Source organism: Macrobrachium rosenbergii, chromosome 1 (assembly GCF_040412425.1).
Source record: "Macrobrachium rosenbergii isolate ZJJX-2024 chromosome 1, ASM4041242v1, whole genome shotgun sequence".
NCBI classification, from domain to species: domain Eukaryota; kingdom Metazoa; phylum Arthropoda; class Malacostraca; order Decapoda; family Palaemonidae; genus Macrobrachium; species Macrobrachium rosenbergii.
Window position 1 is genome coordinate 71,828,524 of NC_089741.1, and position 10,000 is coordinate 71,838,523.

A 10,000-nucleotide genomic window follows, 5' to 3' on the forward strand; every position below is an offset into this window, starting at 1 on the left:
TGGTTCTCTAAGAAAGGGAGGCAATTGTCTTTTTTCCAATTTCTAAAGTAAACTTAATGGATAGTACTTGGTCATTCAAATTAGAGAGTAAATCATTTACATTAATACCAGCGGGCAATGCAGATAAAATATCGTCAATATATCTATACCAGTTTAAAAGAGTATGATATGCATGATATTAGGTAAATATCGTTTTTCAAAGAATTCCACACACAAGTTTCAAAGGAGTGTGGATAAAGGGCTGCCCATTACCATACAAAATATTTGTTGGTAGAACTCACCACTGAATATAAACTTACAATCACAAATGCATAACCTAGTGAGTGGAATAATATGACTTACAGGTAGAGGTAATTCATGATGGGTTAGTTTGTTACTAAGGTACTCAAAAACAGAATCTATAGGGACTTTAGTAAAAAGAAGCTAAACATCAAAACTAACAAACCTATCAGTGGGGCAAAAAGTAATTTTGTTTAATTTATCAACTAAATCTAGAGAATTGCATATGGGAGAATCGGAGATAGTTCCATGTAACTGGAACAGGAGCTTGGTAATATTATATTTTAAAAGTTTATATGATACTAAGCCAACAGTACTAATGATAAGCTGCATAAGATTATTTTCTTTGTGCATTTTCAGTAATCCGTACAAGTAAGTTAACGAGGGACATGTTTACGATATTTTAGCTGTTTTGCCTGCTGGTATTGATGTAAATGATTTAATCTCTAATTTGAATAACCTGGAACCATCCATTAAGTTTACTTTAGAATTAGAAAAAGACAATTGCCTCTCTTTCTTAGATGTTTTAATACATAGCGAACCATTTCAGTGCAAATTCAGTAATCATAGGAAACCAGCTAACAATTTAACTTATGTTCATTTTTATTCAGGTCACCACCTTAATATCAAAATATCAATTTTTTCTTCTATGTTTTCATAAGCATTGTGCATTGTCAGTACCCACTATTTGGATCAAGAAATCGAATATATAAGAAAAATAAGGACAGATTCATTATCCTTCACAATCACATATACTAGATATTTGCTATAATAAAGCCCACAATAAGTTTTATAGTGAAAGTAAAATGGAGAAAGAAACCCCTAAGGACATTCTTAGCTTGCCTTATTTTAGTGGTTTTGAAACCATAAAATCATTGTTAAAATCTTTTAATGTCAACCTGGTTTTTTCATATATTAACAAACTTAAAGGGAAGTTAATAAAAAATAGCCCTAAGAAAAACAACAACATATTATAATATATAAAATTTCATGCTTGGACTGCCCCTCTTTTTATATTGGCCAGTCCAGTAAAGATTTAGATGTACAAATTAAAGAGCATAAGTATTCTTTCGAAACTGGGCAAAAATCCAATGCAATATTCATTTATTTAAGTGAAAATTCTCACAGGATAAATTGAACTGAAAGTTCAGTGATTGCTAGATCAAACGATTTCTCTTCACGAAATCTTTTAGAATCTGCTATTATACAGCTTTTTTCCAGTTGTAATTTGAACCTTTGTCTTAGCATGTATTATTTGGACCCCTGTATTAGTAAAATGTTCAAGAATGACCTTCAAGATAAAATCACTGACTTAATTGCTGATGAGTCGAGTGATATATATTTCCTATGTATTTGTAATTTTAATATATATATATATATATATATATATATATATATATATATATATATATATATATATATATGTATATATATATGTATATATATATATATATATATATATATATATATATATATATATATATATATATATATATATATATATATATATATATATATATATATATATATATATATATATATATATATATATATATATATATATATATATATATATATATATATATATATATATATATATATATATATATATATATATATATATATATATATATATATATATATATATATATATATATATATATATACATATATATATATATATATATATATATATATATATATATATATATATATATATATATATATATATATATATATATATATATATATATATATACATACATACATATATATATATATATATATATATATATATATATATATATATATATATATATATATATATATTTTAGCTGACCAACCTGGTGCTGCCTGGAAGAACTTGGAAGAACTCAGGAAAATTTTCCTTCATCCTCTTTGAATTGTTTTGTTGTGTAAAGTATGTGTACTATCAGTGAAAATACTTTTCTTTCCTTAGATTAATAATTCTTTCTTTAATTCATTACTTTAAATAAACATGACATTTATATGTATAAATATATCCTGACACTTATATGATTAAATGGTGAAAGGGAGAGAGAGAGAGAGAGAGAGAGAGAGAGAGAGACAAAATGATTGACTTGTTTAACCCCATGCATAAAGGGTGCTTTATAAATGACAAAGAAAGATAAAGAGAGAGAGAGAGAGAGAGAGAGAGAGAGAGAGAGAGAGAGACAGAGACAGAGACAGAGACAGAGATTGCAAGCATGAATTTACTTGCAATAGTTAAATCCTCTTAGATAAATTCCGCTCCAGATTGTTTGAGTGATGCCTTTAGAGAGAGAGGAAAAGAGAAAGAGAGAGAACGTTTGGTAGAGATAGTAAAGTGAAGCTGGTGTCCGCAGTGGTGGTATTGCCTAACTACACAATAATTAATTTCAGACCTCATTTAAACGGACTTTAAAAGGAATATGTCACCGTAACGTCACGAAGCAGTCGCTGCAGCGAATTCCCAAGGTAAAAACGAAGGATGAACGAATGAATTAATGAGGAATTTCGCATTTGAACAAATAAAAAAAAAAAGGAAATATCGTATATGTTGATGTCGGTCTTAGCTAGCAGCTACCTAAGATACTGTGTCCATTAACTATATAAATACTAAATTGTTATCACAATTGTAATTTAAGACACCGTAAATAGAGCTGTAACTGTTTTCGATTTCCTGTATGTGTTAACAAACGCGTTTCATTTTCCTCTGAGGGAAAGCGTAGGCCGAAGTCTGAATGGTCTAATATAGAAATTGTCGATAAATGGTGATTTTTTAGTCGATTAAGTACTTAGATGTGATGATGGTAATACCTCAGGGTACTTAAGAATTTGTATTTTATTGGCAAGGTATAATTAAGATGCGTTTGGCTTAAGATGAACACTAAAAAAATGTGGCATTTTTGTCACGAATCATTTTTTAATAAGAAGGTAGTTTTATTAAAGAAGCATTTAGTCTGCTAATGTGCATCCGCTGATGGTGATGGATTTACTTCGTCTCGTCGATGAATTATTTCTTGATCTCCGAAGTTGTGCCCATAACTACGATTTTTTTGTGGATTAAGTAGTTAGATATGATGATGGTAATACCACAAGGTACTTAAAAATTTGCATTTTATTGGCAAGGTATGATTAAGATACGTTTGACTTAAAATGAACACTGAAAAAAAGATGGTAATTTCGATGCAAGTAATTTTTAAATGAGGGGGTATGTCTATCACAGGTGCATTTGGTCTGTTACTTTTTACCGTGGCGAGGATTAACCACATTTAACCGATATAGGTTTTCAATGTTGATTTTATTGAAGTAATAAACAATTGTATTATTAATTCTCATAAATTATGATCTAATTTCACATAAATTCTGGTTAAAAATTGATGTTATAGGGATTTGGAGTTATTGTATGTGTAAATCATATGTTTGGCAACGCTGGGGAAAAAAAGGTGGAGTTTCAGGTGAAAAATAACAATAAACCCAGAAAACTGAAGGAAAAGGTGACGCAAAAACGGATTTTTTTTGTCTGTTTGCATGTCTGTCACGGGGTAGGGGTTTGATTTTAAGTAAAAAACGTATGTGGGATGACATACAAGCCATGTGCAAAATTTTGTCCGGGTTTGTCAAGCGGTTTGGATTTTTGTAGTGGACAAATAAATATTCGAACATTCATTTATATATGTACAATATATATATATATATATATATATATATATATATATATATATATATATATATATATATATATATATATATATATATATATATATATATATTTCTCTCTCTCTCTCTCTCTCTCTCTCTCTCTCTCTCTCTCTCTCTCTCTCTCTCTCTCTCTCTCTCTATATATATATATATATATATATATATATATATATATATATATATATATATATATATATATATATATATATATATATATATATATATATATATATATATATATTCACTTCTTGTCTTCTATAAGGATAACTCTTAGAATGTGTCCTTAGTAGTTATTTTCGGGGGGAGGTTGCAAGCTCTAAGTTCTTCACAAAAACGCGTGTGACCCAAAATAAAGATCAGTTTCTTTAGTGAAGAGGCTCAGCAAAACATTTCAGGGAACGAACCTAAGTCACTTCCTACCTGACTCGGCATCGAACTAAGACTATCTCCAAAGGTTCCAACTACAGGCAACAACGTTCAAAAAGGGTACGATTTTGATACCTGGACAATTTTCATATAGGATCGAAATTATTAGATATTCGTTTCCATCACCAGTCAAGTGATCGACAGCATACCAACAGATATACTTGCAATTATGTTTTTTATAATTCATTCAAACCCAGAATAATATAAATTTCCAAGTCATTATGAAGTTAAGTTTCTGAAGGAGAGATGCACAAAAAGAAACTGGAAAGAGCAAGTTTGAAAAGTTCCGGTTGAGAAGAGAAGCGGTATTGAAATGTAAATCAGTCATTGAAAAAAAATTGCCTCCGTCGAAGTTACTTCGAATAGGAGTAACTTTGGCTACGTGGACTGAGGCATATAGGTGCTTCTTTGTTTAGCTGCGGAACACTACCTGTCTATCTTTATATCTGTATGTTTTAGTATGTTCGCAGGGTGCATATATGAAACATAGATAATAACATGTTGAACTGAAAGGTCAAAGTAGGAACTGAACTCGACTATACACTATTATCAACGTATACGTGAACATTCTAAAATGGGTAAGTGAAACCAAACTGTTATAAATGTCATGGAAAACTATTAACTTTCTGAATAAACGGCAAAATTTCCCCATGCCATTCATTAGCGTTTTATTTGGCCAAATCCTATTTTATTCAGGTTAATTCTGGACTATTCATGGCTCCTTTTCACCCAGGACAGAACCGGGAATTTTGCTGCTCTAAACGTAAAATCAAGTACTAACATCGACAAATTTAAAAAACAAACTTATCCTGCGAAATTCAAGCTTGAACTTAAAATCAAATTGGAGCTCCTCCTACAATGCAGCAAGCAATCCGTACATCATTGATAGCCAAAGAAGAATATGAATTTTAAGAAAAATGATAAAACTAGATGATCGACTGTAGATTTTCTTTGAACTCTACACCACTGGTGCCCATTCGGAGAAATATTCCTGAAAAAGATTCTCCGCCGACTCAATTTCGAGTTCGGTGTGATGCCGATTCTCTCTCTCGCTCGCACGCACGCACGTCCGCTCTCGCATGGACACGCCCAAACATGTGCACACAAGTATTGTACTGTTGACTTAGTTATTCGCGTTTTTTTTTTCAGAAAAATCATTCATGTGGTTTTATATATTATTTTAGAATAGTGCTCATTTCCAATTACATTCCTTAATCTCCAATAGCTTAACGAAGTATTATAGCCTGGGGCTTTTTGGTTTACCCTTTCCTGGGTTAACATGTGATGAGTTCTCTTTACACAATACAGTAGTTTATTGCGTCTATAATGTCGAAATTCGCATACGATCTAAGACCTCATTTATTTGCCAGTATTTATACTGAAATCGTTACTTCCTTTTGACCCCAGGCCTGTTGCAGTTTACTTACTGATTTCTGAATCAACTGTGTTATATTTTGTAAAATGAACTTTAACACAATCCTTGTATAACTTTCGGTAATTGATACACATTTGTATTTCAGTGTTTTTTCTTACCCACTTAAAGTTTCTCAGAACTCTTGACATCGAGAAGCTTCTTTTATTTTTACTAACTGGGAAAAAGGGCTGCTTCGGGGAGGGTACTTTCAGTTGGTTGATCGACCTCTTGCTTTCATTTACTTACACCTAAATCTTTTCTTTATTGCAGAAACAATAGAACTAATAATAGAACTAATTTATATAATGCTATATATATTTATATATATATATATATATATATAATAATTATATTATATATATACACACACACACACACACACACACACACACACACACACATATTATTTATTATATTTATTATATAATTTACGTTATTGGATATACTATATTTTTAATTATATTTATTTATAATACTATATTAATGTTATATTTATATATATTTTTCTATATATATTATTTTATTTATTTATATTTATATATATTATATATATAATTATTTATTATTATATTATATATATATATATTTTTATATATTTATTTATTTATTATATATTTATATATATATAATACACCATATATTTATTTTATTTATATTTATTATATATATATATATTTATATATTTATTATATATTTATTAATAAATATTTATTTATTTTCTTATATATATATATTTATTTATATTTTTATTTATATTTATTTATTTATTAATAATTATTTATTTTATTTATCATATATATTTATTTATTTCATTATTTTACTTTATTTATTTATTTATTTTTTATTTATTTATTTATATTATTTTATTTTATATTATTATATTTATATATATTTATTTATTTATTTCTTATTATATATATTTTTATATATATTTATTATTTATATTTATTTATATTTTTTATATATTTATATATATTATATATATATATATATATATATTTATATATATATATTTATTATTTTTATATTTATATATTTATTTATTTATTTATATATATATATTTATTTATTATATGTTTATGTATTTATTATATATATAACTTATTTTTATTTAATTATTATTTATTTTTTTTATTTATCTTTTTATTTTAATTTTTTATTCATTAGCGTATTTAAATTTATTTGTTACCGAAATAAATTGAATTATTTATTAATTTCTTCATTTAATATTTCTACAAAAAATTTATTTAAATCGCATATTTATTTATTTTTCATACGTTCCTCAAAAGTACATTGTACCAAAGACATTTTATTTGGATATATCTTTCATGAAGAATCCCGTATATTATTTTTTATTTTTAATTAAAGAAACGGATTTTAGATACTTTTTGATATTCAAATTTAATTAAGAGAACATCAAAAATTCATTTATTTATTAATAAAACAACTCAAAACATTTACACACACATTATCACACATTATTTTAACACATTTATATATATATATATATTTATATTTTTTATTTATTTATATATATTTATTTATTTTTGATTTATTTATAATTTATTATTTATATTTATATATATATTTACATTATTTATTTATATATTTATTTATATAAATATATTTATATATTTATTTATTTTTCATTATTGTTTATTTAAGATTTATTATTTTAACTAATTATTTATTTATTTAAAAAATAGCAATTTTCACTATTTATTTTTTATTAAATTATTTATTTTGATTTTACAGACATTACTTCATTTTATTTATTATTTATTATTATTATTAATAGACCGTTCTTTATCATATTCAAAATGATTTATCTTGATATGTTTTTTTTTTTTACATTTGAAACAGATTTATTTTAATTTAGATCACAAGCATATATGTATTTTATTTTTCATTACTAAATTAAATTATTTAATGAAACCGGCGTATACTGAAAACTAATAATCAAAGAACGCCTTTAAAAATTTCAGCTCATTTATTTATTTAACAGGACTCATCAAATTTATCTTTAGGGCATGTGTGCTTTCATTTGAACAATGTAACATCACTGAGAGACAGAAGTACTGCATTAGAATTATTTTATATTATTCAAATTTAAAATATTTATATGTATTAGCTGCATTATTCATTTATTTCATCAATTCAATTATTTATTTTCTCGTTGGGAAAAAAATTATTTTCAAAACTTTTTGATTGATTCTTATTTTATTTATTAACATACAAGATAATTATATAAATATATATTATTTATTATATATTATTATTATTATTTTATATATATATATATTATATATTATTATTATTATTATATTATTATTTTACTATTTTTCGTGTATTTTTAAAATTCTATTTAATTGACATTTTTGAAAATTTTTTTTTTCATTTTTTATTAACTATTTTATGATTTATTACTTATTTATGCAATTTATTTATTTGATTTGAATCTATTTATTTTTTTTAGTAAATTTTTATTTATGATTTTTTATTTATATTTAAGAGCCCAATTATTTTAATTTTATTTTCTCTGATCCCTCTTACGATATGACTGATTTTTATTATTTTTTGATTTTTAATTTTTTATAATTATTTCATTATGCTGCGCTTTAATTCCAATTTTTATTTATTTTATTTTTTTATTTATTATTTATTTTATAACAGATCTTTATTTATTTATATTTAAATATTTTTATTTATGATGCATATCAAGATAAATCATTTTAATATTAAATGAAATATTCTGATTAAATGTATGATCCCAAAAATGTTTTATTTAAAATTTATTTTTTTATTTTAATTTAAATTATTTTTATTTATTTATTTATCCATTTATTTGTTTTTATTTATTAATTTATTATTTATTTATTTTATTATTTATTTATTTATATTTATTTATTATGACCATTTATTTATTTTTATATATTTGTTTATTTATTATTTATACATTTATTTATTTATTATATTTATTTATTTATTTATTTAAAATTATTTATTATATTTCATATACTATTTATATATTTATTTTATTTTTTTTTATATATTTATTTATTTTATTTATTTTTATTTATTTATTTTTTTATTTATTGTTTATTTATTTATTTACAAACAATATATTTATTTATTTATTTTTATTTATTTATAAATTTATTATATTTTTTTTATATAATTATTTATATATTTATTTATTTATATTTATTTATTTATTTATTATTATTTATTTTTCAATTTTCATTTTAATTTATTTTTTTTTATATATTCTATTATTTATATATTTATTTATATTTTTTAAGATTTATTTATTAATTTTTGTTTAATATTTATATTTATTTATTTATTTATATTATTTATATAATATTTATTTATATATTTAACCTATTATTTATATCTATATTTTTATATTTTTTTTTATTTTGTTATATTTATTTATATATAATTTTTATTTATTAATTTTTATTTATTTATTTATTATTTATTTATTTATTTATATTTATTTATTTATTTATAATTGCTCCATTTTATTTTATGTATTTATTTATTTATTTATTTATTTATTTATTATTCATTATTTATTTATTTATTTTATTATTATTTATTTATTTATTAATATTTATTTTTATTTATTTTATTTTAATTGTTACCATATTTATTACCTTTTATTATTTTGTATTTATTATTATTATTTATTTTTTATTTGTCTATTTATTAAATTTACCCAGTGACAGACATCAAACAGGCAAATTAATTATATTTTTTATTTTTAAATTCCATTTATTTTTTTTATAATTTAGGTGCTTTAATTTATTTAAATTATTATTTATTTTTATTCATTGAGCTCATCCAATTAATTATTTAGGCATTGTTTAGATTTGATTAACCTTATTAATTTATAAATCCCTTTATAACATCAATTTTTTTGCATTTAGGTTTTTTTGAATTTTAATGATTATTTATGATAATTATTAATATAATCGTTAATTTTATTTATAACATCCACATTGAAAATCTATTTATTTAATTTTTATTTATTGGATTTCTATTTCCAAGCTATTTACTTTATTTTTGCTCATTATAGTTTATTTTTTTATTTATTTATTTATTTATATATTTATAATAAACCTATATGTTTTAAATTCAATTTCCTTAATTATTTATTTTAATATTATT